The following is a 23,250-nucleotide window of genomic DNA, read 5'->3' as shown; positions in this document are numbered from 1 at the left end:
AGTCTGGGAGAAGGAGAAGATAACTGCAGACCTGAGGATTGGATAAGGGGGCTGAAGTGGGGGACTGCAGGGAGATGAGGTGAGTAGAGAGGAGAGGCAATTGGAAGGGATAAAGGTGCAGAGAAGAAAGGAGAGAAAAAGTGGTGAAGAAACAGAATCAAAAAAGAGGTTAGGGTAGGGACAATACAAGTGTCTGACAGATGTGCTTACTTTATAGAGACACATATTCTACATGTATTGTCCACGATTTCCTGGAGAGTGTCACATTTAGGGTTCTTTATTAAGCCTTCAAATCTGAGGGGAGATATGATACAAGTTTATAAAATACTGAGTGGAGTGGAATGGGTAGAGGTGAAGTGCTCGTTTACTCTTTCCAAAAATATTAGGACTAGGGGGCATGCAATATAGCTACTAAGTAGTAAATTTAAAAAGAATCATAGAAGATATTTCTTCACTCAATGTGTAATTAAACTCTGGAATTTGTTTCTAGGGTAAAAGCAGTTAGCTTAGCAGGGTTTATAAATGTTTTGGATAGTTTCCTAAAAAAGAATCAATAAGCTAATATTAAGATGGACTTGGGAAAATCCAAAGCATATTCTAGGATAAGCAGAATAAAATTCATTTTGCTCTTCTGGGATCTTGCCAGGTACTTGTGACTTGGATTGGCCACTGTTGGAAACAGGATACTGGTCTTGATGGACCTTCAGTCTGTCCCAGTACAGCAATGCTTATGTTCTTATGTTCAAAATATTCTTATAATCTTACCTAGGTACACATAAATTGTCCAACATCAAGTCTATACAAATAATCTGTAAAGAATAAAAAGAAGAGTCAAAAGTCATAGGAATCCTCACATAGATGGTGCCTGGGAGGGTTTGAGAATGTGGAGTGAGTAATAATTCGAGTGTTGGGGGTGTGAAGATGGGGAGATTTAGTATCCGAGGAGTCCTTAGACGTATGGGGTTATCTAAATTTATATCTACCTCATGAGTCACTGCACAGACACTCAGACTCTCTAAACCTAGAAAGAGGAAAAATAATATTTAAATATCACAATTTGCTTGAATAACACTGTAAGCTACAACTCTGACAGTCTGCACCTCTCTTCCTAAGGTATTACAACATCCTTCTTGTCATGTTGAATAGCTTGCCACAGTTCCAACAGGATTCGTCCAACAGCGAGTTAACATAATTGGAGAGCAGTATGGCAAGCCGCGTGATAGAGCTGGCAATCGTATACGGACATGGACTGAACCCAGTGTGGACGTGGCATCTCTGACCATATAACGTTAAGTGCCTGGATTTATTATATTATAGAAAACAGTGAAAGAGTATGGTTCATTGTTTAGATTAAGAGAGTTTCGAGGTAGTTGGAGTAAGTGATAGGATTGACCCACTAGTTCTTTAGTTTTGAGGAAGGTGAACATTTATTTCACTTTATTAATTGAAATTAATTAAGAGCACAGGTGTACATTTGCTTATATAAATTGAAAAGATTCAAAGAGAAGTTCTATGATCGAGAAGCTTGTCCACCCTTAGAGACGTAAATCACTTCGGTGTAGCCTCGCTTGGGTAATTTTATACTCTGAGAACTTCCTTATGATTTCCATATATTAACACAAAAATATATTTCAGTACACTTTTGGGCCAATCCTTTCACTGGTATTATCTCCATGATATTATACCCTGGTTTGTATAATTAACTAATAAAAGTACGTCATAAAAGACTCAAGAGGAAATTGGAAAGTCATGGGATAGGAGCTATCTCCTATTATGGATTAAAAACTGGTTAAAGATAGAAATAGAGAGTAGAGTTAAATGATCAGTATTCTCAATGTGCTGTGTCCGCTGGTTTTTTAATTGGTAGACCTGCCATCCAAATGGCAGATGACAAGTGCAAAGTGATGCATATGTGAAAAAGGAACCCGAACTATAGCAAATAGAATGATAGGTATTATTAGGAGAGGAATGGAAAACAAAAATGAGGATGTTATAATGCATTTGTTTTACTCCACGGTGCAACCGCACCTCGAATATTGTGTGCAATTCTGGTCACCACATCTCAAAAATGATATAGTGGAATTAGAAAAGCCCCTTCCCTGCCCATCTTCAAATCCTTGCTCAAAGCCCACCTCTTCAATGTGGCTTTCGGCACCTAACCATTATACATCTATTCAGGAAATCTAGACTGCCCCAATCTTGTTTGACTGCACTTTTTGTCCTTTTGATTGTAAGCTCCTTCAAGCAGGGACTGTCCTCTGTGTTAAATTGTACAGTGCTGCGTAACCCTGGTAGCGCTTTAGAAATGTTAAGTAGTAGTAGTAATAGATCAAGGCAGATAAAGATCTGCACGGTATATCCATTATCCTCATCTGTAAATTAAGTAAGTCAAGCATAAGACTTAATTAGAATAAATTGAGTCAGACAGGATCATGTGCAGATGGCAAAAGCATGCACTGATGAATAAACCTGCAGTGAATAAAGGAATGCCAACTCTTGGCCTAATGTTGTACAATGATGATACATCTAAACCTTTTGATTTGGGCATAGGAGTAAGTGCTATCTGTCCCATATGCAGAGGTAATCATCCCAAGAAATATTAAATGTGGGGGATTGGTAAATAATGTAAAGGGACACTTATCTAATACACGAAGCCCACAAATTATAGCTTTGAGCTAGATATTCTTATGCTACTACTACTATAAATCATTTCTATAGCGCTACCAGTCATACTCAGCGCTTTACAATTGAACATGAAGAAAAGACAGTCCCTGCTCAAAAGAGCTTACAATCTAAATCAGGACAGACAGACAGGACTAATAAGGATAAGGGTAGGACAGACAGAAGGACACGTACACGAGGGGCATAATCGAATGGAAATGCCTATCTCCATGGGCGTTTATCTCCGAGAACGGGTCCGTGAAGAGGCAGGCCGAACTGTATTTTCGAAAAAATGGACGTTTACTATGTTACTAATTACTGTAATAAAATGCACCAGTCCCAGTACAGAACCTTGTTGAATAGATAGGTTTTCAGAGATTTGTGAAAGTTAGTTATTTCATTAATTGTTTTCAAGTTAGTTGGTAGTGCATTCCACAGCTGCGTGCTCATATAGGAAAAGCTGCTTGCATGTGTTAGTTTGTATTTTAATCCTTTGCAGCTGGGGAAGTGTAAATTAAGAAATATGCGAGCTGATCTTTTAGCATTTCTGGGAGGGAGGTCCACGAGGTCTAGCATGTAGGTCGGGGCATCGCCGTCAATGATTTTATGAACAATCATGCAGATCTTGAACGCGGTACGTTCTTTAAGTGGGAGCCAGTGAAGTTTCTCTCTTAGAGGTTTTGCAGTTTCATATTTTGTTTTTCCAAATATGAGTCTGGCTGCGGTGTTCTGGGCTGTTTGAAGTTTCTTGATAGTCTGTTCTTTGCAGCCAGCGTAGAGTGCGTTGCAATAGTCCAAGTGACTTAGCACCATTGACTGTACCAGGTTGCGAAAAATGGATCTTGGGAAGAAAGGTTTTACTCTTTTAAGTTTACACATGGAGTGGAACATCTTCTTAGTTGTATTCTTCACATGGGTTTCGAGTGTGAGATTTTGGTCGATGGTAACTCCAAGAATTTTCAGATTGTTTGAGAGGGGAAGGGAAAAGTTTGGTGTGGTTATGGTGGTAAATTTAGTTGTATTATGTTGTGAGGTGAGTATAAGACATTGAGTTTTTTCTGCGTTAATTTTAGCTGGAATGCATCCGCCCAGGAGCGCATGATTTGGAAACTTTGGTTGATCTCGTTGGTGATTTCCTTTAGATCATGTTTGAATGGGATATAGATCGTGACATCATCTGCATATATGTAGGGATTGAGGTTTTGATTGGATAGTAGCTTGGCTAAGGGTATCATCATTAGGTTGAAGAGGGTTGGAGAGAGGGGGGATCCTTGGGGGACTCCAAAGTCAGGTGTTCATGGGGCTGATATGTCCGCGTTCGTTATTACTTGGTATGATCTTGTGGTCAGGAATCCTTTAAACCAGTTAAGAACGTTACCTCCAACTCCAATGTATTCTAGGATATGTAGTAATATTCCATGGTTGACCATGTCGAAGGCATTGGACATGTCGAATTGTAGGAGAAGTATGTTATTGCCAGTTGCAATTGTTTGTTTAAATGTATTCATTACAGTCACTAGTACTGTTTCAGTGCTGTGATTTGACTGAAATCCTGATTGAGATTCGTGAAGAATTGAGTATTTATTTAGGTAGTTAGTGAGTTGTTTCATCACTACGCCTTCCATAAGTTTGGTTATCAGTGGGATAGATGCTACTGGGCGATAGTTGGTTAGGTCATTTGTACTTTTCTTTGCATCTAAAGGTAAAGGTGTAAGTAGAATGCTTCCTTTATCCTTTGGGAAGAGGCCATTTTGTAGCACGTAGTTCAGGTGCCTCGTGAGGTCTGTTTTGAGTTGTAGGGGGGCAGATCTTATAAGGTTAGTAGGGCAGATGTCTAGTTTGCATTGCGACTTGGCGTATCTTCCAAGCAATTGGGAGATGTTGTCGATCGAGAGTGTGTCAAAGATGATCCATGATCAGTCTGCTGGATATGCTTAATAACATCTCTAAAAATAATCTAACAAATACGTGCTGGATGTGCCCCATTTATTCACATCTATCTATATGGCCAGTCCTTTTGTTTTTCAGAATATCTTAAGAGCATAAGTATAGCAATACTCTATCAGACCAATGGTCAATCTAGTTCAGTATCCTGCTTCCAACAGTGACCAATCCAGGTCACAAGTGTATGAGATGAGTTCCATCCCCTTTATCATTTTGGTTGTTCTTTTTTTATCCTTTTCTTATTCAGTAATATATTTTGGGGGGATATTGTGAGCAGAATCGAACGCATTACTCAAGGTGAGTTTGCACCATGGAGTGATACAGAGGCATTATAATATTCTTATTTTGCATCATTTTCCTATTACTTTGTAGTATCCTGTTTGCTTTATGACCACTGCCACACACTGGTCAGAAGACTTCAGCGTATTGTCTACAATGACACCTAGATCATTTTCTTGAGTGCTGATTGCTAAGGTGAACCCTAGCATCAGGTAACTTTGATTTGGACTATTCTTCCCAATTTCCTAAGGTCTTCCTGTAATCCGCATGTGTTTGGGCAGCTTTGTGTCATTTGTAAATGTAATTAACTCACTCATCGATCTGATTTCCAGATCATTTATAAATATGTTAAATAGCACAGATCCTTGAGGCATGCAAGTATTCACCATCCTCCACGTGAGAAAAATGACCATTTAACCCTATACTCTGTTTTCTGTCAAATAATCAAGAGAAGGACATTTCCTCCTATCCCATGACAGGAGTCTCTCATGAGGAATTTTGTCAATCCAGATCCTTTTTCTAAAAAGACTACATGATCTTGCAGCAGAGAAATGACAATCGGCCTTGAAGCAATTAAGAATTACTTCCTTTTTTAGTGTACAGTAGTGTATATGCAGAATGTACAAGAAATACAGCACTGCACTAAAATAGTACTTTTTGAATAGAAGTACTGCATTTTATACTTTTTTCTGCAAACATATTGATGAAAATAAAACTAATGTTTAATATGTAATGTTGTAATCTTGTTTTCTTTATCCTGATTTATGATTATCCGGACCACCCTCAGCATTCTACTGTACATTCATGCAACAATTATGATATCTAGTAATTAAATACATAAATCAATCTGAATATAGAGCATTTTGTTAGGGTGTATAGCATTTAGAGTCACACAGCTCCTAGGGGGGCGTTATTAGCTCTTCATCTTGGGCACAATATTTCATAGTAGCCAAGTTAAAACAGCTCTTATGGAAATGATGTCATGGTAGTAAAGAGAAAAGGTGGATGACCCTCTTGGATTCTCCAGACAAAATAACTAACCTAAGTAATGATGGCTGGGAGAAAAGCTGGAATACTCCAGTTATTTTCTTAAAGTCCCCCTCAACCGCAGTTGCTACCTCTCTGAGCCCTCCACCCCGACGAAACCAACAATAAGGCGACATAAGTCCTTCACTTGCAAAGGTAACTGCACTAGATTATGTGGATATTAAATATTTCTATGAATAAACAAGAAAATATCCTGACCAGGGAGACCATAAAGTGCCATTAAGTCCTATGTTTGAATTGTTCCTTTGTTCCATTTCTTGGACTATAGGATTATGCAAATAGGCAGTCGCCAAAGGGTGATGCAACATCCTGCAATGAAGAAAAACATAATGTGCCTTACGTCCTATGCTTAGATTGTGCCCTTCTCCTGGGACCTAAACGGATGCAGCAATAGACAGCCACTGTCACTGACATCCTTCAACAAAGAAGTCTGCCCTGACAAGTGCTTCAAGAAGGTGCGTCAACTGAAATCCTGAATTTCCATGTGACATCCTTCAATAAATAACCAGAACTCGGAATTATTTCTATAGGTAGGTAGCGTAAAGATGTATACTTTTTTATGATTAACTAACGAATTTAAATTTTGCAAGTGTTCTATAACCTTTAACCTTTACATAGAGAGTATAAGGCAACTGTCACGGTTGTGCCCATGTTTCTTGCTCTCCTTCTTCTGGGCACCTGGTGGCCATACCTGGTGGCTGCAATGGACTGTCTGGTTACTGTCACCCGTTCCAGATTTCAGCCCAGTCCGGTCCGGATCTTCCAGGCGGCCAGGCTTGCTTGTTTTGTTTGAGCCTGCACAGCACCCGTAGCTGCCTGGTGATTGCTACAGCTGAGCCTCAACTGTTGCTGGGCTTATTAGCCATTTGGAAACTCTCTGCTTTGCCTTTGCATCGCCTAAGGCCCTGGTATGTTGGTGCTTGTTGCACTTCTGCCTAGTTTAGTTTCTTGTTCTAGTTCCCTGACTGATTCTAGTTTAGTCTTTGTGTAGCTTAGATTGTACTGTCCTAGTCTTGATTCTTGTTTGTATTTCTGTGTCTAGTTCTGGGTTCTCTGTGTTTCTTGTTTAGTGGCTGCCTGGCAGCTTTCAGTTCTGTCTTTTGTTTGTCAGTGTTTGTGTTTCTGTTTAGGGGCTGCGTTGTCCAGTAAGTCCTGCCGGCCGCCTGCACCCAGGGGCTCAACTCCTGGGGAACGGTGGTCAAGCGCAGGTGAAGCTGTTCCTGTTCTGCCTGTTCCAGTCTGCTTGCCTTAGCTGCAACTCCAGTCCGGGGTTCCAGTCCTGTTCTGCCCGGTCCCTGGTTTGGGGGTGGTTTTGCCTGCCGCTGCCGCTCCTCGGCAGTGGCCCAAGGGCTCACAAATCTAGTTCCTGCTTTGAAAAACGTGACAGCACCAGCCTAATTCAAGATGGCAGACCCTGCTCAGCCATAGTGAGAGAGAGAGAACTGCTGATCAGCATTCATGCTGTTTTTCCGTGTTCAAGAGCTGCTACTTGTATGTGCTGTCTGCTCTTTTTTTTTTTATTTAATATGGTTAGCACTCATTGTAGAATTTTTATTTTGTTTTTAACTTTTTAGGCTGTCTTGTATGTAGATTTACTAATTAAGGGGAAACACTCTTTTGCTTTTTATTAGGTGTGTGTCCCCTTTCTGTATTTTATATGTGATCTTTTATATGTTACTGGTGTCCACTAGATATTCACATGTTTTTAATTTATTCTGATCATAACACGTTGAAAGTACTTGTGTATAAATATACTGGTAATATGATTGACAGTTACATTTGGTGCCATTTTTGTCTTCCACAATTGATTTTTTATATGCATTATGACCTAGCATACTCAATAGATTTTTGTTTGGTATTCTATTTTATTTATATTTCTTATTGTTTAGTTACTATTATTTTTATTTATTGATTATGATTTTTTTACCGCCTTTTTGAAGGAATTCACTCTAGGCTGTGTACAGTAAGAATAGATCGAACATGAGCAATAGGCAATTACAGCAGTAAAAATGTTCAAATAGCAATACAAAGTAAGGCAAAGTATAATACTTACAATGTCAACATATAGTAACATAGTAAATGACGGCAGATAAAGACCTGAATGGCCCATCCAGTCTGCCCAACAAGATAAAATCATATTACATGGTATGTAATACTTTATATGTATATCCGAGTTCGATTTGTCCCTGCCTTCCTCAGGGCACAGACCGTAGAAGTTCACCCTGCACCGGTTTTATTCTCCAAATACCGGCGTCCACTAAGATTCCATACATCCATTCCTTCTAAACAGGATTCCTTTGTGTTTATCCCACGCATGTTTGAATTCCATTACTGTTTTCATCTCCACCACCTCCCGCAGCAGGGCATTCCACATATCCACCACCCTCTCTGTGAAAAAATACTTTCTGACATTACTCCTGAGTCTGCCCCCCTGCAACCTCAATTCATGTCCTCTAGTGCTACTACCTTTCCGTCTCAGGAAAAGGTTCATATGCAGATTTAAACCTTTCAAAATGTGTTTGTCTGTATCATGTCATCCCTGTTTCTCCTTTCTTCCAAGGTATACATGTTCAGGTCGGCAATTCTCTCCTCGTATGGTTTGCAATTCAAATCTCGTACCATTTTTGTAGCTTTTCTTTGCACCGCTTCCAGGCTTTCTACATCTTTAACCAGATTCGGCCTCCAAAACTGAACACAATACTCCAAGTGGGGCCTCACCAATGACTTGTAGAGGGGCATCAACACCTCCTTTCTTCTGTTGGTTATACCCCTCTCTATGCAGCCTAGCATCTTTCTAGCCATGGCTGTCGCCTTGTCACATTAAACAAAATGTGGCATAGATACAGACTGCCCTTTATATAGGTGTACACATATATTATTATTCACCCTTCTGATCTAAATCAACGATACCACATATTCACATAAATGTAAACACAGCTGATAAATAACAATGTATAAGACAGTCATGACCCAGATGAAATATATCAATACTATAATCTAAGATATTATGGTCACTTCCCTTGGGGACATAAACGTGCCCATGCATGGGACTTAATCCACAAATACTCTTCATTCTCGCCAGCTCAGACAGAACTCCCTTTAACTCTGGTCGAGTTTTGAATGACTTCATCAGAAAGGGAACGGCAAACATAAAGTACTGATCAACAATACTATAGTTTCCCCACGTACTAGGGTATCTACTATAATAAAACGCACCCTCAACGTTCTGAAGACAAAAGTTCTGAAGTCACACCACTAGAGAAAGGGTTCGGAAGTTCATGGTGGTGAAGCCACCACAATGCTTCCCGTGATGATGACGAGGGCAGAACAGTGGAACAAATGATGGAGGTTGGCAGCCAGTCTCCAGCGAGCCAGGCGGGGGAGGAGTAGGGAAACACGCTCCGGAGACTGGCTGCCAAGCTCCATCATTAGCTAAAAAAAACCCCAAAAAACAAAACATACAAAACCACGGAGTAACCAAATATCAAAAAGAAAAAAAAACACGGTTGCTCACGCCGATGCAGGTAACTCCACCTCCCCCCCCTTCGTCTTCACCTTTTCACCAACCGACCGTGCAAAAGCATTCCCCGCCTCAGCCAAGCCACCCGACGGTACACAAAGAAAAAAGCTAAGAAAAAAAACCCTGCAACAGGGCTCCGTACACAGCAGAGGGGTGCAGGAGGGGAGGAGAGGGTCGCTGGACATGGAGCTGCTACAAATTCAACATCTGTTAGAAAAAGTGCTAATACTTTGGATTTCAACAGCTTCAGTAACACAACCTCTTCATACCTCTATTGCCCATGTAGCAATACCAACTTCTAAACAGGTGAGGGTACTTTACTCACTCATTAAAAGAAACAAAAAACAGCATGCTGTGACAAATACAGATCTATTCATTAAATCTTACGTTCTGTGCTGTGCCCTGCAGCTCTTTTCTACCACACTTGTAGCTCACAACTAACCTCTTTCCAGGCTCTGCCATGCTGCAGGCAGAAGCTGAGCCCTGCCATTCGCTTCCTCACAGCAAACAGCACAGCTAATTAACCAGTGCCAGCCAGACTGGGGAAGGGGGTAGCAGGGCAGAGATGGCCCGTTAACTTTCTGTAAAGGAGCATCTGTGCTGGCCGGAAGCCAAGGAAACGGACATGAGCTGAGTCTGTGCTAGATTCGTCCTTGCTGTATGTGCATACATGGGGGAAGGGGAATTTAAAAACGGGGTTTTGGTGCATATTTACTACTTATAAAATTACCCTGCCCTATGTTCAAGTACATACAGCATGCCTCTACGGTTTGGAGTGTGGGTGAAAGTCATGACATACACATACCTCTGCATTCTATATAGATCAACCAAATTTGGATGTCCAAAAAAGACAATCACTTAATGAAACATCAACTTCCTAATTAATCAGGTCACGCGTAACTAAAAACTGGAAATAACTTAGCAGGGTTTAAAAAATGTTTGGATAGCTTCCGAAAGGAAAAGTCCACAGCCTAAAATTAAAATGGACTGTGCTCAACTTAGCAGGCTTTAAAAAAGGTTTTCATGACTTCCTAAACGAAAAATCCATAGCCTATTATTAAAATGGACTGTGCTCAACCATTCTCTCACACACACTCTCACTCTATGTCACACACACACTCGCACATTCACTCTGTCTCTCTCTCTCACACAGTCACTCTCACACACACTCTCTCAAACATACACACTATGATTAAAACCTTGCTAGCGCCCGTTTCATTGGTCTCAGAAACGGGCCTTTCTTACTAGTATTTCAATGTTTCTTAGAAACCTTTCATATTCAAAACTTCATTACTTACAAAACAAATTTCAACTTGAAACTCCAATAGCGGACACAAACCCCGGACGGGTTCGCATCTAGAATCCTCCCTCTCTCAATTCAGAGCGTGTGACGTCAAGACACAATGCTCCGTTTAAATTCCCACACGAGCCCCTCTGTTACAAGAAATTCTACCCACTTCTCCAGCAATTAATATGTTGGAAGAAATGATTTATTTTGGGGAAAATAGCTCTAGAGCAACTCGCCACTGCTTATAATTTAAGAGCAGGTGCTGTATTTATATTGATTTCTCCACCAATCACCAAAGGTGATAATTGCAATAAATTAAATAAATTAAGTATACTCAGAACACAAAGAGACCGTATTTTTAGGTTCAAAAAGATTGATTTAATATACAATTGCACACGAGAGGTAGGTTTTTAAGAGGAATCTTTACAAGTAATCTGTGCATAAAAATAGAACAAAGTAGCAGGTCTAGATCAAAAGTTATGTTACTCACAAGTCCTTGTTACACAGTATGAACAGCATTAGGTAAGCACATGTTTTAGGAGCAAGGCATCAGCGGACCCCAAGAGAGCAGCAGTTTCCCAGAGAGGCAGGTTTCCAGAGGAGCAGGTCCCAAGAGGAGCAGGTTCCAAGAGAGGCAGGTTCCAAGAGAGGCAGGTTCCAAGAGGGCGAGCTGGGCTGTTTCCAGGCCTTTTATAATGTTAGCAGAGAAGCATGGTGTGTGCATGTCTTGGATATTTTGCAAGGCATTATGGTTAATGTAGTCTCATGTCTGCACACGACCCCTGAGTTGGTCTCATGTGTTATGACATCACGAGACTTACAGTCTGGACTTTGCTGGCAAATGTCTTTTGATGTCCTGTTCAGTCTCTGGGGCAGATACACATTACAAGTCCTTCCTTTCTGCACATGTCTGGAAGCTGATGGGAGGGGCAGGTATACCTTTGACAAGCAAATGTCCTGTTTATGGTTCCCCTGAGTTTCTTTGTTTTATTCAGGTGTCCACCTTAGTCCATCTTTTGTTAGGTGGGAGGGCAGAGGAATAGAGTCAATTTAAAACTTTAAAGCAGTCTTAAGTCTTTTGTTTGAGGAATGAGAAAAAACAAGGTGAGGTCCCTGCCACTGCAGCAGTACTTTTGTCTTGTAAATATTCCCCAAAGGGAGAGGGGAGAGGGCTTTTGGAATGAAAGCCAGTTCTGCTGCATTGTATTTTTAAGAGCTGCACAAATATATTGGTGTATATATATAATCCACCAAATATGCTACATATTTCAGTAATAAACTGATACCATTACACCTCGATCGGCTCTTTCAAATAATTTGAATTGAGAGAGGGAGGATTCTAGACGCGAACCAATCTCCGCCTTCCTCTGGTTTCTTCCCCCAGTGACGGTGGAATGACTCTTCCAGTATATATAGATCACAGTTCGCAGATCCAGAGCAGAATCTGAAGACTCAGAGACAAGAGAGAAAGACTTCCTGAGCTAGATCATGGAGGGAGCTGTCACTTTTCTGCTGATCACCATGACACTTTCCAGCCTCCCAGGTATAGTCACCTCTTAAAAGTGTATAAAATCTGAAAAAATCAAGTACCTGGCAAGATCCCAAAACAGTACAATATATTTTATGCTGCTTATCCTTGAAATAAGCAGTGGATTTCCCCAAGTCCATTTTAATAATGATCTATGGACTTCTTTTAGGAAGCCATCCAAACCTTTGTAAAACCATACTAAGCTAAGTGCTGTTACTACATTCACTCGCAACGAATTCCAGAGTTTAATTACACGTTGAGTGAGGAAACTTTTTCTCTGAATCATTTTCAATTTACTACTTTGTATCTTTATTGTGTGCCCCCAAGTCCAGTATTTTTTGGAAAGAAGTGATTCACATCTACCCATTCCACTCCACTCATTATTTTATAGACCTCGAAGAGTTCTAGCCACTTTAGCCTTTCCTCTTAGGGAAGTCATTCCAACCCCTTTATCATTTTCATTGCCCTTCTCTATACCTTTTCTAATTCCACTATATCTTTTTTGAGATGTGGTGACCAGAATTGCACACAATATTCGAGGTACTTTTGCACCGTGGAGTGAAACAAAGGCATTATAACATCCTCATTTTTGGCTTCCATTCCTTTCCTAATAATACCTATCATTCTATTTGCTAAAGTTCGGCTTCCTTTTTCACATATGCATCACTTTGCACTTGTCATCTGCCATTTGGATGGCAGGTCTACCAGTTAAAAAACCAGTGGACACAGCACATTGAGAATACTGATCATTTAACTCTATTCTCTGTTTTCTATCTTTTAACCAGTTTTTAATCCACAATAGGAACTACCTCCTATCCCATGACTTTCCAATTTCCTCTTGAGTCTTTCATGAGGTACTTTTATTAGTAACATGTCATTTATCTTTAAAATCGAGTGAGGTACACGAAGATTGGAGGGTGCCCTAAGTAACGCTGATTTTTAAAAAAAAGGTCCTAGAGGAGATCCATGAAATTATAGACCGGTGAGCCTGACGTTGGTGCTGGGCAAACTACTTTTCAAAATTCAGATACACAATTTCGACTGGCTCATCTTTATCCACATGTCTATTCACCCCTTGAAAGAAATGTAATAGATTGGTGAGGCAAGATTTCCCTTCAGTAATTCTATGTTGGCTTTGTCTCATTAATCCATGCTTTCGAATATGCTCTGTAATTTTGTTCCTTATAATAATATCTACTATTTATAGAGATTTCATTCAGTTTCTCTGACTTGTCAGCTTTGATTACCATTTCTGGCACCAGTATCTCTGACGTAACGTCCGTGAGGGCGGGGCACGGAAGGAAAGAGGAGAGGTCTGCCCTGCCGCTGCTTGCTGCGAAGTGAAAGGAGGCTCAAGGTTAGTTCCGAGAGCCCGGCCCGATAGCGGGTGGAGGGGGGCCCAGCGACCTCGGGTGGGGGGGCCTGGTGATCTCGGGTGGGCAGTGACCTCGGGTGGGCGGCGACCTCGGGTGGGGGGGGGGCCAGGGGCGGCCTTGTCCCGGGCCCGGCTCTGGCTCTCGGCGACCCGACCATGAAAAATGAGTTTATTTTGTTGGGCAGACTGGATGGACCGTACAGGTCTTTATCTGCCGTCATTTACTATGTTAGTCTTTGGGATTCTACATGGAATGTTGCTACTAATTGGGATTCCAGAATCTTCAGAACTTTTAGTACAAGAACAGTGCTGGGCAGACTTTATCTGCTGTCATTTATTATGTTACTATCCAGCTTATTGTCGAAAGAGAAGGACGCCCATCTTTCGACACAAATCGGGAGATGGGCGTCCTTCTCCCGCAGGCGCCCAAATCGGTATAATCGAAAGCCGATTTTGGGCGCTGTTGCATTCCCTACCTTGTTCTTCTAGTGGCGGCCATATTGGAAGGATCATCTGAGCAGCAACCATTTTGGAAAGATCATCTGAGGGGCAGCCATCTTGGAAGGATTGTTTGAGGAGCAGCCATCTTAGGTAGTTCATCAAAGAGGCAGCCATCTTGAATATCTTTTGGGCGTGCCCTATGAGATCTCTCACCTCTCAGCTGTGACCAGGATCCTCTGATTGGAGGCCTATTTAAGAGCTGGCCTGTGACACCATCTTTGCTTCGGCTTCTATCTTGTTAGAGGTTGGTGCTGGTGATTGAACATTCTTCTTCCTACTTTCCTGTTGATGCTGACTTGGATTGAACCTGACCATTGTCTGCTTGCTGCCTGCCCTGACCTGTGGATTGAACCTGACCATTCTCTGCTTGCTGCCTGCCCTGACCTGTAGATTGAACTTGAGCCTTCTCTACTGGCTGCCTACCCAATCTGTGTTCCGTTTCTGTTCTACTCCTGCCTGCCACGGCGGGTGGCCGTCTGACCCCGACCGTATCCGGAAGTCCTGGGGGCCACTTGCACCTGGGAGCTCAACTCCTGGGGAACGGTGGTCGCTTCCCAGGTGAAGCTAGGAGTTGTCCGGCTGCCTGACTGAGTGCGGAGCTTCGCAGATCCTCCACACTCTGTCAAGGCGCAAGGGCTCACTACTTCAGTGCCAACAGGCGCCCCCAACTGCAGTCCGTCGCGGGGATGACCAAAGTTCCTGGGGGCATTCGGAGGCATAGCGAAGGCGGGATAGGGGTGTGTTTATCGGCCGAGAAGAGATGGGCGTCATCGGCTGATAATGGAAAAAAGAAGGGCGCCCCTAGCAAGAATTTGGTCCGCTTTATTTGGTCCCTTTTTTTCAGGTCCAAGTCAAAAAAAGTGCCCGAACAGACCAGATGACCACTGGAGGGAATCGGGGATGACCTCCCCTGACTCCCCCAGTGGTCACTAACCCCCTCCCACCAAAAATAAAAACAACTCTATGCCAGCCTCAAATGTCATACCCAGCTCCCTGACAGCAGTATGCAGGTCCCTGGACCAGTTGTGGTGGCTGCAGTGGACTTCAGGCAGGTGGACCCAGGCCCATCCCCCCACCTCTTACACTTGTGGTGGTAAATGGGAGCCCTCCAAAACCCACCCGAAACCCACTGTACCCACATGTAGGTGCCCTCCTTCACCCCTTAGGGCTATGGTAGTGGTGGATAGTTGTGGGGAGTGGGTTTTTTTTTTGGGGGGGGGGTTGGGGGGCTCAGCACCTAAGGTAAGGGAGCTATGTAACTGGGATCAATTTGTGAAGTCCACTGCAGTGCCCCCTAGGGTGCCCGGTTGGTGTCCTGGCATGTGAGGGGGACCAGTGCACTATGAATCTTGGCCCCTCCCATGACCAAATGCCTTGGATTTGGTCGTATTTGAGATGGGTGCCCTCGGTTTCCATTATCGGCAAAAACTGAGGGCTCCCATGTCTAACGCTGGCGACCTCAGCATTTAGGTCGACCAACTCTTAGGTCGACCAAAATGTTGAGATTTTGGCATCCCCGACCGTATTATCGAAACGAAAGATGGACGTCATCTTGTTTCCATATTACGGGATGCCCCGCCCCTTTGCGGAGACATCCTCAGAGATGGGCGTCCCCATTCAAAAATGCTCCTCTATGTTACTTTGCCCTGGTGTTATATTTACTGAGTCAATATCAGAGTTATTGAAATCACCGATTATTATTGTGTTGACTTGTTTGTTTGTCTCTCTAATTTCTGATAACATTTCTACATCCATCTGTCCATTCTGGCCAGGTTGACAGTAGTACCCTTCAATCACTATCCTTTTCCCCTTTACACATGGAATTTCAATCCATAGGGATTCCAAGATGTGTTTTGATTCCAGCCCTCCGTAACATGCAAAGTGACTACTTCACCAATTCGATCCACCCTATCACTACGATATAATTTGTATCCTGGTATGACAGTGTCCTACTGTTATTCTTCTACCAGGTCTTAGAGATGACAATTATATCTAATTTAGTGCAATCTGTTCTAACTCTCCCATCTTGATTTCTTAGGGTTTTGGCAATTGCATATGGATATTAATCAAATATTGGGGTGGGGAAGAAATCATAAATAAAGATCAATGCAGGGGTCATGGGGTGGGGCTCAGAAATATATGTTTCCCTAGGTCCAATATAGCATTAAACCAGACCTGGTCCTCAGTCCAGCAGAAGGAGGGGACAGGATGGATGTTGTAATACTTTAGGAAGAGAGGTGGAGACTGTCAAAGTTGTACCTTCCAATGTTATTCAAGCAGATTTAAATATTTTTAATTACTTTTACTCTTTCCTTCTTTTTAGGTTTGGAGAGTTTGAATGTCCATACTTCCGAGGTAGATATAAATTTAGATAACTCCATACGTCTAAGGACTCTTCTGATACTAAATCTCCCCATCTTCACACCCCCAACACTCGAATTATTACTCACTCCACATTCTCAAACCCTCCCAGGCACCATCCATGTGAGGATTCCTATGACCTTTGACTCTTCTTTTTTATTCTTTACAGATGATTTGTATAGACTTGAGGATGGACAAGTTTTGTGCACCTAGGTAAGATTATAAGAATATTTTGAACATAAGAACATAAGCATTGCTGTACTGGGAAAGACCAAAGGTCCATCAAGCCCAGTATCCTGTTTCCAACAGTGGCCAATCCAAGTCACAAGTACCTGGCAAGATCCCAGAAGAGCAAAACTAATTTTATTCTGCTTGTCCTAGAATATGCTTTGGATTTTCCCAAGTCCATCTTAATATTAGCTTATTGATTCTTTTTTAGGAAACTATCCAAAACATTTATAAACCCTGCTAAGCTAACTGCTTTTACCCTAGAAACAAATTCCAGAGTTTAATTACACATTGAGTGAAGGAATATCTTCTATGATTCTTTTTAAATGTATTACTTAGTAGCTATATTACATGCCCCCTAGTCCTAATATTTTTGGAAAGAGTAAACGAGCAATTCACCTCTACCCATTCCACTCCACTCAGTATTTTATAAACTTGTATCATATCTCCCCTCAGATTTGATGGCTTAATAAAGAACCCTAAATGTGACTTTCACCTGGAAATCTTGGACAATTTATGTAGAATATGTGTCCCTATAAAGTAAGTACATCTGTCAGTCACTTGTATTGTCCCTACCCTAACCTCTTTTTTGATTCTGTTTCTTCACCACCCTTTCTCTCCTTTCTTTTCTGCACCTTTATTCCTTCCAATTATCTCTCCTCTCTACTCACCTCTTCTCTCATCTCTCTGCAATCTCCCACTTCAGCCCCCTTATCCAATCCTCAGGTCTGCAGTTATCTCCCCTTTCTCCCAGACCCCACATCAGATCCGACTTTCCACTCCTGCACGAATCATTTTTAAAATTATTTGTTTAGTCTATCAAGTGCTGTATGGGAATTATGAACTGTTAACTCAGTTCTTTTCACATTTACTTTAAATAATTCTGTCAGAATGCAGGAAAATTTAGTACTGAGGTACCGGTTTTTGGAAATATAAGATTTAAACATCAGGTTGATGCTACTACTGAATGGAATTCTTTACCGTTAGGTAACTATGGATGGTTGTATAAGAAATTGAAGACCTTTTGTTAATCCTACTATTCTGTTCTTTCCTGCTTCTGTGCAACTTCTTGCATTGTAAACTACCTAGAATCTCATGTTGGGATTTTTGTGGTATATAAACTTGACATTAGATTAGACTAGATCTGCCACCATCGGCCCTTTTCTCCCATCCTCAACCCTAGCATCAGACCCTCTACCACCCTATCAAATGCAATCATCAGTTTCCTTTTCTCCCCCTCTCTCTCCTTCCCTTTATCCAGCATCTCTCCTCTGTTGGCTCAGCAGCTTCCCTCTCTGTCCCCTCAGTCCAGCATCTCCTTTTCTTAACACTCCCTCATTGTCTGCCCTTCTCATCGCAGATCCTCTGTGTGTCTCTGACAGGGTCAGCAGTGAAAAGTACAGTGTTGTGCTGCCAGGTCTCACATTTAAGTGCACGGCAAGTTTCCTCTCAGACCCTGCCCACAAGGCAAGAGGAAGTATGCATCCATGACCGGTCTTAGCAATTGGGGGGCCCTATGCAGACCCCTACCAGCACCCACCACCATAAGCTATTATCAGAGTGTAAAAGGAGGCTCAAAGCTCTCGAAACCCCATTTCTACCCATATTTTGATGTACATCCACCACATTTCAGTAGAAAGTGGCATACAGCAGCAGTGATTTTAATATCCCATCAGCTGCTGAGCCCAGAGTCTCTTCATTGCTGCATCCTACCCTTGCAGAAACAGTAAGTGACATCAAAAGGAAATGTAGATGCACATTAAGGTACGGAGAAGGAAGGTGTTCCGAGACAGGAGGACAGACGTAGCAGAGATGCAAGGCCCCAAGGAGCATGGGGCCTTGTGTGACCACCCCTGTCGCATCTGCAAGTGTGATTAGATGCCTGGGGAAATTGAGACAAGTTGTAGAAGAGTGGGACATGATGTGGAGATGGTATGAATCTGGTTGGAAGGTTTACAGACTCGGAATAACCTTCCTTGCAGGGTTGTGGTTTGCTTGACAAGTAGTTGGCAGTGGAGGGACTGTGTGTTGCTGCCACTGAGGTGATACCAGGATCTGAATCATTTTTTTAGTAAGCTGTAAGAGGAAACATTCTCCCCTGTATAGACTCCAGAACAGGCAAAATATTCTTGATAACGACAACTCACTTGTCTCATCTTCGGTCCCAAATTTATCACAGAAATCCAAAATATCAAAACTTATCTTGTCATAATTATTTTAAAATTCATACTTCACATATCTTAAAGCTTGTTGATTATATATTTTGGACTTGAGCCAACATGACATGTTTCATAAAGCTGCGTCAGGGCCCATCATTGTTATTGCACAAAACATTCCTAATTTTGGCCCCATGTTCTGTCATCGGCGAGGGTTGGTGTGTGTTCTGTGTACAAACCTCAATCTCTGTGTCTTATATTTACAGAGCTAAGCATGAGAGGAAATTACCACTTATATATCCTCTGCTTTGTTGTTGTGAAATGCGTACGGGAGAATCTTCTAGTCTACCATGAGAGAAAATGTGAGTATTGAGCTCCGTAGAAAGAAAATAATTCAGGGTATCACTGGACCCCTGGCAATACCCCTCCCTTCTCTATCACAGGAGCTGCATCTGTGCCTCTCAGGCAGAGTTTTGGAGCTGAAATGGGTGGGTGGGATGGAAATGGGGTTACCAGTGAGGGGGATTAAACCTCAGGGAGCAACACCTGAATGAAGGTTCCTGACACCACAGCCCAAAGGAGGCTAAAACTGACTGAGATGGAAACCCAGGGAAGCAGGAAAAGGACACCAGACCAAAAGAATGTGAATTAGTGTATCTCCATTACCATATATACAACTAGGTAGTATGTACATGAAAATCTCACAGTCCTGCTTAGTTCTCTCAGATAAATGAAATTAATAAATTCCATAGTTGTAGGAATTGGTTTAATTTGTTTACCTTACTGCTGGGAGAGCAGGGGGGTCGGATGGAGGTGTCCTGGGTTGCCAGGGAGATGTTTAATTAGGATGAATTCCTGCACATGGGCAATTCATTCCAAGGAGACCTGCACTGACACCTGAGATTTTAAAAGTGCTAAAAGAAGTTTTAAAAGTATTTGCATTAAATCTAATTGCAGAATTTAGGTGCTAGGAAATGGGATTGGTATGCTATGTACTCGAATTGGCTCAAGCCTTATGCAAATTAGTCCGTTTTTGGGAGGTTCTCATTTGCATATTTGTGGGTAAACATTGATGGGAATGTTTACAGCCTTAATGTTAGGGCATGGCTCTGATCCAAAATGTGAAGTTTGATACAAAAACGAAGGGTTTATCTAGTGTTTTTGACTAAAAATTCCCATTAGAGTGTCTGTATGTTAATCTGCAATCAAATAGAGCTTTCTGATTGGATGATCAGCTCCTGTTAGAAATCTGCCCAGGAACAGAGAGGGGAGAGCAACTGACGATTTGGCCAAGACACAGATGCAGCTGTGAGCAGTGTTGGCCAATTGGGCGGTTTTCCGCTACCCGCCACAGGAAATTTTGCCCGCGGTGGGTTGCGGTTTTTGGCTTGTTTTGGGTCTTTTGGCCGGTTTTTTAAGCGGTTTTTTTGGCCGCGGGGGCGGGGTTAGTGACGTTTTGGCCGGGGGTTAGTGACGTTCTGGGCGTGGTTAGTGACGGGGGGAGGCAGGGCCGATGATGGCGGGGGCGGGGTTGAAGACAGCGGGGGCGGGGTGATGACGCGGGGGTGGGGGTGTCAGGGGCGGAGTTTGACTTTGGGCGGGTTTTGGGCTGGATTTGGGCTCGTTTGGGTGGGGAAAAAATTTTCCACCTGGCAACCCTGCTGCCCAGGAACAGAGAGGGGAGAGCAACTGACGATTTGGCCAAGACAGACATGCAGCTGTGAGCTCCGTGTGTGTAAGAATTGAAAGAAAGAATTGTTGTTTGATCTAAGTTGACTGAAATTATAAAAGAGTGCCTTATATGTGTGAAAAGAGATTGGTGGAGATTTACAAGTTTGAGGTTTCTTCTGAGAAAAGGATCTGAATATTTCAGGATTACTTGAAGCTTATGAAAAATAGAAAAGGGAGAATTTCAGTTTAAGAGTGTTTAAATCTTATAAGTTCAAAAAAGACTTTGCTCACATTTTGAATTAGCCAGATTAGTAAACTTACTGAGTAGAGAGGGGAATGCATCTATGAGTGTGTGAGTGAGAGAGTTTCATTCATTTTAGGAGCTTCAAAAGGGAAGAAGTGCTCTCCATCTACATAGATAGGGCTATAAATTTTCAGTTTAATAATTTGAGTCAGGAAAATTAGAGGGTAGGAAGTTTCTTTAGCTTGGCACAGTCCAGGTTCCTGCTGTAGGTAGTCAAATCGATGAAAGACAACTTCTAAAGAGAGATCTCTTGAGAAGGAAACAACTTAATACAGGAAATTGAGGAAGAGAGAGAGACAATTCACACTTTTTCTGAAACTCCTGTTACCACACAAGTGAACTGAGATTTAATTTTGAAAATATAGGAAGAAGGAGAAATCCAATTAACATAGTAGATGACGGCAGAAAAAGACCTGCACGGTCCATCCAGTCTGCCCAACAAGATAATTTCACGTGTGCTACTTTTTCTGTATACCTTACCTTGATTTGTAACTGTCATTTTCAGGGCACAGACCGTACAAGTCTGCCCAGCACTATCCCCGCCTCCCAACCACCAGCCCCGCCTCCCACCACCGGCTCTGGCACAGACCGTATAAGTCTGCCCAGCACTATCCCCGCCTCCCAACCACCAGTCCCGCCTCCCACCACCGGCTCTGGCACAGACCGTACAAGTCTGCCCAGCACTATCCCCCGCCTCCCAACCACCAGCCCCGCCTCCCACCACTGGCTCTGGCACAGACCGTACAAGTCTGCCCAGCACTATCCCCGCCTCCCACCACCAGCTCCGCCACCAATATTTATGATGTCAAAGATGAAATAGGACGATAGCTCTCAACCTGAGTAAGATCCAGAACACTCCCCTTCAATAAAGGATAAACTGAAGTCCTTTTTAGAGTCACAGGACTTATTCATGGGGCAGTCGTGGGATCTAATAGGTCATATTTCAAAAATTAATAAGGTTGGCACTCTTCAAAATGTGTCTCTACTGTGACTTGAGACTCCTCTGAGGGCTTTTTACTAGGACTGTAGCCAAGTTTGTTTTAATAACTCCTGTTTTGAGCTCTGTGACTCTACTTAGCTGAGGACATATCAGGAACTCCTTCCACTGTTCTGAGTTTCAGGGTCTAGGTAGGAGTGTTTGTGCTCTATATGATGTTGTGAGGTGGGGGCGAGATATTCTCCCTGGTTCTGCTAATGCTGTCTCACCTCTCTCTCCTCCTCTAGTGAACCGGACTTGTACTTGATTTGGACCAGCCTCACTGTTGAAATTCAGAAGAGTCTATCTCCCGCTTGAGGACACCACCCCTGTACCCTCTACTCCCACAGCCCTCCAGGGACTCCCGGTGACATTACCGGAGCTCTGGTTACTTTCTAGTAGAGTAAATAAAACCTTTGCAGCATCATTCAGTGATTGTCTTATTGTTGTCTAAATACAATGAGGTTAATATTTGTAGCAAGTATCTCAGATTGACAGGGCTGAGGGATACCCCAGAGGCTGTACACAAATATTCTCCACCTCATTCTCAAGCATCTTTCACCCTTCTTCACAGAGGGTATAGTTGTGAAAATCCTCACCCTCCCTTTTATGGTGAAACCCTTTGGGCAGTGGTTAAGCCCAATATTTCTCCTCTCTCTGACTGTGGGTATGAAACTGGTTTCTACTTATATTTTACTTCCTAATATATTACAGGGTCTGCAGCCTGGATTTTAAAGGGTAGAATCATGGACTATATATCCCACAATGCTTTAGGGTTTAAATTCCAAACCAAGATTGGCCAAATGTCTCCCTCCTGGAACTAGGTAACTTGGCAGCTCTGCATTAGAGGTTCCCTATAAAGTGTTTCCAGTGGTTTCTGAGGATTCATTTCTCTGCTCTTCAAGGAACAACTTTATCCTGGGTTATCCCCTTGTTCAATGAGAGCAGCCTACTTCTGTGCAATCTGGAAGACGTTGTAACTGTTAGGCCACAGGGTCTTTATCTGCCTTCATTTTTTCTGTGTTTCATTGCTTCTTACTGCCATGATCCTGAGGTTTGGGGATGCCCTTCTCCCTACTCCAAAGAGTCCTGTCCAGTGATCATAACTACCTTTGCTTCAATGCAATGGGGCTGTGAACAGAGTGAGGTTGCTCTTGCCTCAAAAGTATACCACAATATCCCCAGTAAATTGCCAGGTACAGGATTAGATGACTCAGGTTTTGGGAAGGCATGACATTGCCAACTTTTGTTGCCAGATTGGTAGGGGCTTTGTTATGAGTGTATGGGGATGACGGCTGCACGGGGAAGGGGAAACTGAGATTGACTTAATGGGTTTCAACGTTTTTGACTTCACTTTGGCTCCTGTCTATTAAACCATCCTTGGTGAAAACGACTACGACTATCTCATTCT

General features: G+C 42.5%; 2 long non-coding RNA genes across 2 annotated transcripts in view; both read left to right on the top strand.

The window, feature by feature from the left end:
• LOC115459224 overlaps nt 1–22,270 on the top strand; it is a 59,141-nt gene extending 36,871 nt beyond the window's left edge. Inside the window, exon 3 of the long non-coding RNA XR_003940229.1 lies at nt 22,088–22,270. This is a non-coding gene — a long non-coding RNA (uncharacterized LOC115459224). The remainder of the gene's footprint in view (nt 1–22,087) is intronic.
• Nucleotides 12,108–17,223, top strand: LOC115459225. The gene is made up of 4 exons (XR_003940230.1): nt 12,108–12,282; nt 16,467–16,498; nt 16,674–16,717; nt 17,189–17,223. It is a non-coding gene; the product is annotated as an uncharacterized LOC115459225 (long non-coding RNA).
• Nucleotides 22,271–23,250: the final 980 nt, after the last annotated feature.

This window comes from Microcaecilia unicolor, unplaced genomic scaffold, assembly GCF_901765095.1.
Source record: "Microcaecilia unicolor unplaced genomic scaffold, aMicUni1.1, whole genome shotgun sequence".
Lineage (NCBI taxonomy): Eukaryota > Metazoa > Chordata > Amphibia > Gymnophiona > Siphonopidae > Microcaecilia > Microcaecilia unicolor.
The sequence above is the reverse complement of the archived record's forward strand: the minus strand, read 5'-3'. Positions and strand labels throughout refer to the sequence as shown.